The sequence below is a fragment of the Nematostella vectensis genome, chromosome 4 (assembly GCF_932526225.1).
Source record: "Nematostella vectensis chromosome 4, jaNemVect1.1, whole genome shotgun sequence".
Lineage (NCBI taxonomy): Eukaryota > Metazoa > Cnidaria > Anthozoa > Actiniaria > Edwardsiidae > Nematostella > Nematostella vectensis.
In genome coordinates this window covers 9,675,232-9,681,398 of record NC_064037.1, presented here as the reverse complement: position 1 = coordinate 9,681,398, position 6,167 = coordinate 9,675,232, and the positions used below count along the sequence as shown (strand labels likewise).

The 6,167-nt window shown below is 36.8% G+C and overlaps 1 long non-coding RNA gene across 1 annotated transcript; it reads right to left on the bottom strand.

The window, feature by feature from the left end:
- Window positions 1-458: 458 nt before the first annotated feature.
- LOC125561761 lies at window positions 459-3,636 on the bottom strand. Its single transcript, XR_007307478.1, has 2 exons — window positions 2,290-3,636; window positions 459-1,646 (listed from the first exon to the last, which is right to left on the bottom strand). It is a non-coding gene; the product is annotated as an uncharacterized LOC125561761 (long non-coding RNA).
- Window positions 3,637-6,167: the final 2,531 nt, after the last annotated feature.

The window sequence follows — 6,167 nt, the reverse complement described above, 5'->3', positions numbered from 1 at the left end:
ATCCTTTACCATATTGGTGCACCCATCCTTTACCATATTGGTGCACCCATCCTTTACCATATTGGTGCGCCCATCCTTTACCATATTGGTGCACCCATCCTTTACCATATTGGTGCACCCATCCTTTACCATATTGGTGCACCCATCCTTTACCATATTGGTGCGCCCATCCTTTACCATCTAGTGGCCTGTTGTTGGTCTGCTTCAAAATGAATGAAATGGAGAAAAAACAGATTGACTTTGGAAGCAAATTCTAAAAAATACAGCTTAGTCATCACTGACAGTGCTTAACGCTAACTTCTAATTTCAAACCCAACCAGTTCATGAATCTATGTTTGGGTATATAGGAAACAGCAAATAATATCAATTGCATTAAACAAAGTCAACGGGGAGAGGGAAAAGGAGAAATTGACTCCACTTGAAAGGTTTGATAAAAGAATACAACAGTAATGCAAATATTTGGATTGAGCACTTTCTTGACATTTCACTTTTCCCATTATCTTAAGGTTGATATAAAACTGTTTTCTTTACAGATTTATTATTGAAAAAGCACAAGGTTATTGCTAGTGTTATATAATTTAAGTATCTGCCCTCAAAACCCCTTCCCCTCATAAAAGTTTTGGTAAAATACATTTGTATCAAAGCTGCATTCTGACAAGCTTTGTCGTTGGAAGAACAAGTAATGGGTATAACAGCATCAAAAAGATAGAATAGTATAGTTGGACACATTTTAGATGCCATACTGAAGTTTTCATGTACGACTTAGTGGTTTTTCCATGCCCATGGAAATTAAAATCCACAAATATACATAAAGAAATGCATTATATTTTGGTGCACCCACCATTCAGCATGGTGGCCTGCTGCTTCTTTTTTTCAGAAAAAGTCTGGATCCAGCCATTTTAACTACCAAATAAATGCAATAGGAAACAGACTGATTTGGAAAGCAAATCCTAAAAAGATCTAAGTGAAAGTGCTAAATAAAAATTTCTTATTAAACCAAATCTGTTCATTTATATCTATTCATTAATATATAGTCAACAGGGAGAGAAAAAAAAGAAATAAATATGACTCTTATATAACAATGATATAACAATGATGCAATAGTTATATTCAGTACTTTCATATAACTAACCCTTTCCCCCTTTGACTCTTAGACTTGTCTCTCCTAGCCAGGACAGCAAACAAAATTGGAAACAGCCTTCCATTATCTAATAAAACACAATCAGGGGAATAGATAACAATGTTTTGCAGATTATATGAAGTGTAAGGAAGGCAAATTCTTTCTCTCTCTCTCTCTCTCTCTCTCTCTCTCTCTCTCTCTCTCTCTTGATACCTATACGGTATACGATTCAACATATATGAAAACGTTTTGAGAGACATAAACAGCTCATTTCTGTTGGCAAATCATCTCAAATGTACAGTTATTTCCACAAGGGGTAGAGGCAATTGAGTACAATTTGTTTCATATGAGGCTTTTATTACAGTTGTTTAAGGTCTAATCCCTCGCCCTTTCCTGGGACCATGGGTGTGGGGGTATCAAATCACTAGTGCATAAGAACTCCATACTGTTATCTTTAAGACATGTTTATCAATTCTGATGTCTTTTAGTCTTTAGCATTCAAATTCATCTTGCCCTCAGGTAGTCCCTGGTTGAAAAAAAGAGTAAAAACAATTATTTATTATTTCTTTTAAAACTCTTCTTATCATCAAGCCATTAACAATAAACACATAAGATGCAAGATGCAAACAATATAAACAAAAACAATTTATTAGACAATAGGGGTTGCATTTTTTTTTATCCTTGATATGAAAAATTTATCTTGTAAGTTGAAAAAAGTTGCTGTATCTTCACAGGACTACTGTAAATTACAATAATGTAAATGACTGATAAACCCCCCCTTTCTTATAAACGCCTCCTATCTAATGAACGCCCCCCCCCCCCCCCTCGAACCATCGGAATTTAATAAACGCCACGGGCGTTTATTAGGTCATTAACAGCAAGTACAGTAAAGAACACAAGATATAAGAACGGTCTTCTTTAGCATTATATGACAAATGCAGGACGATATTTAGCCTTAATGAAATATCTCAACACGATCAAAAAATAGAGATAGAACCAAGAATGTCAAAAGGAGGTGTTATGCTCACATTACTTGTATATTATACTTAATTATTCGATTATTTGATTTTTATTTACGCACGCATTCTCAAAGCAAACAAACAGGACAACAAAAAAGCACAATAACTTAAATGTCACATTCTCGATACAATACGTCGTCTGAAACTCACCTTAGCAGTGGTTTCTTTGTCGCTTTCTGTTTGTCGCTTGTGGTTCTGCTCGACAGTGCTGAATAACGTATGCGCATGCGCTTGCTCTGGCGAAAACAAGCACAATCGTAGTGTTGAATAGTTCGATTAAAGGTACGAAAGGCTGACTTCAGTTGCTGTTTTGACTGTACAGAATTAAAACCATACTGTACAAAAGATGACAGATTTGTGTGATAATGAGAGAGTCATAAAGAAAATTATAGCCTTATGTTTGGTCTAGTCTTCTTAGCATTCGCCAAAATGTGACAGTTCGCCGGTGAAACGCCGCCATTTCAAAACAAAAAGGCTGGTTTAACCGCGCGGTACTGGAACTAGTCTAGCGTTTTTTAGCACTGGACAGTCGCCTTTTTTTTTTCAAGAATGACCAAGTGTGTCATTACCCGAATTTTTCTCATATGAGCAGCGAAAACACTCTTCAAAAGATAAAATTTCACTAATGCAATATCTTTGAAGGTCAAGACCAGAATAAATATTTTATTCGACGACAAACAAACACATTTATCGCGACTCTCTTGTTACCATTTCATGTTTCTCGGCATACTATAAAATCGCAAAATTGGCTTCATACAAGAGAACATAAGATAAGAGAGGAACATATATGTTATTTACCAGCTAGGAGGCCGAGGTCACGGTATTTCACGATACGGACCGACCCTTAGGTGGGAAATAACATATTTATATTTTTCCTCAATAGAATTTCCAACTTTGTTAACCTTACGGGCTTATGGTTGCACGAGGCGAAGTTTCGCTTCTGACTTTCGTCCATGTTCGTGAAGATTGTTTTCGTTCATGATCATTCAAAAAAATCCATTTTGTATTTCCACACAACGCTTAAAATCATCCAGAAATACAGAACCTCCAAAGAAGACATTCTCTGGGTTTTGACCAACAATTTTAGTCCAAATTGATACGTCGTTTTCAACTCGAATTAATCGTAGAAATGTTTTCTTTTGCTTTAAATCCTCCACAGACGATTAGATATATTCACTAAAGAACTTCTCTTGAATGTGGATACGTTAAGCTGGTTATGCAGCTAAATTCCTAGAGTGATTTGTCGTTTTTCTTCGTATGAAGTGACGATTTGCTGCCTTTTTCTATCCCAAATAAACTTTTAGCAACTTAAAATTGTCGCGCGCGTTGCAAAATCATTATGGCGGGAAATTCTTAAAACACAGGGAGTTTGAAGCCGATTTTCCGTAAAGTCAATGATTCTAGATAAAATGACAAACAACTCGATAGGAATAAAAAGATATCATGAAAAATAACTCAGAAGAAAACAAGTCTAATTTAAGCAAGCAAGATTAGCAAATATACTCACAGAAAGCTAAATCCCTGAATAACTTGACTGTTTTGTTTGTCTGAGCGGCGAAGTTAAGTCAAGAAGAAAGAAAATAGCGACGAGCGAAAAATGGCTGTGATACCGTGCACAAAGCGCGAGTGATTCCGAGGAGGAGACCTTGCTCGGACGAGTGCGCTCGACAAATGACTTGCCCCGCCGATCGGCTTCGCCCCATGATGCATCGGGTCACGGTGCGACCATCACCTGCGTAAGATCAACGAATGGATTCCGGATCCAGATAAAGCAACATTTTTCCATAAGGTCAAGTACTGTATTTTTCTCCGAGACAACAAAAAAAAAAAAAACAGCATTGATTATGAACATATAGCATAAATGTAAAATAAGAACGCGGAGGTTTTGTGTTTTTTTTTCACTATTTTTTCCTACTGAATATAGTTATTTCTCTGAATTTGTTTTGTGTACAAAATGACTGATTGTTAACTAGCGATGATGTTCGGCTAGCAACACATCCAGAAAGCGACATACAATAATAATTATAACCCCGCCTCAGGTAAAAAAAAACGAAGACAAATATAATCTCATTTTTAAAATAAACAACAAGAATACGACCAGGAAGGCAACACAGGAAAGTATGACCGTATCTAAAAATCAATAGTAGGAATATTCCCACTATGTAAAGCTGGCAAACGGAGAAAAATACGAGAAGAATCAGAAAAGCACATAATTTTAAATGTATCGTAATTTGTAAGTAAAGTTTACCTTTTTGTTCCACTGTCTAGCACGGCAAATGAGAAGCTGGCATAACCAAACGCGTACTCAAGGCGTGACAACGAAATTGCATATTAACTTGTCTTGATCTGAGCAATCGCAGCGTCACGCTATCTTCTGAGGCTACACAAGCTTACTAACTAACTAGTACCTCGCGCCTATTGCAAATGATTACAATGCATCTAGTACCGTGCCTATTGCAAATGATTACAATACATCTAGTACCGCGTCTATTGCAAATGATAACAATACATCTAGTACCGCGCCTATTGCAAATTATTATAATACATCTAGTACCGCGCCTATTGCAAATGATAACAATGCATCTAGTACCGTACCTATTGCAAATGATTACAATGCATCTAGTACCGCGCCTATTGCAAATGATTACAATACATCTAGTACCGCGTCTATTGCAAATGATAACAATACATCTAGTACCGCGCCTATTGCAAATGATAACAATGCATCTAGTACCGTGCCTATTGCAAATGATAACAATGCATCTAGTACCGTGCCTATTGCAAATGATTACAATGCATCTAGTACCGTGCCTATTGCAAATTATTACAATACATCTAGTACCGCGCCTATTGCAAATTATTATAATACATCTAGTACTGCGCCTATTGCAAATGATTACAATGCATCTAGTACCGTGCCTATTGCAAATGATTACAATGCATCTAGTACCGCGCCTATTGCATATGATAACAATGCATCTAGTACCGTTCTTTTATATTGCAAATGATTAAAATGCATCTAGTACCGTTCTTTTATATTGCAAATGATTACAATGCAACTAGGATCGCGTCTATTGCAAATGATAACAATGCAACTAGTACCGTGCCTATTGCAAATGATTAAAATGCATCTAATACCGCGCCTATTGCAAATGATTATAATGCATTTAGTACCGCGCCTATTGCAAATGATTACAATACATCTAGTACCGCGCCTTTTGCAAATGATTACAATACATCTAGTACCGCGCATATTGCAAATGATTAAAATGCATCTAGTACCGTGCCTATTGCAAATGATAACAATGCATCTAGTACCGTACCTATTGCAAATGATTACAATGCATCTAGTACCGCGCCTATTGCAAATGATTACAATGCATCTAGTACCGTGCCTATTGCAAATGATTACAATGCATCTAGTACCGTGCCTATTGCAAATGATTACAATGCAACTAGTACCGCGTCTATTGCAAATGATAACAATGCATCTAGTACCGTGCCTATTGCAAATGATTAAAATGCATCTAGTACCGTGCCTATTGCAAATGATAACAATGCATCTAGTACCGTACCTATTGCAAATGATTACAATGCATCTAGTACCGCGCCTATTGCAAACGATTACAATGCATCTAGTACCGTGCCTATTGCAAATGATTACAATGCATCTATTACCGTGCCTATTGCAAATGATTACAATGCAACTAGGATCGCGTCTATTGCAAATGATAACAATGCATCTAGTACCGTGCCTATTGCAAATGATTAAAATGCATCTAGTACCGCGCCTATTGCAAATGATTACAATGCATCTAGTACAGCGCCTATTGCAAATGATTACAATGCATCTAGTACCGCGCCTATTGCAAATGATTACAATGCATCTAGTACCGTGCCTATTGCAAATGATTACAATGCAACTAGGATCGCGTCTATTGCAAATGATAACAATGCATCTAGTACCGTGCCTATTGCAAATGATTAAAATGCATCTAGTACCGCGCCTATTGCAAATGATTACAATA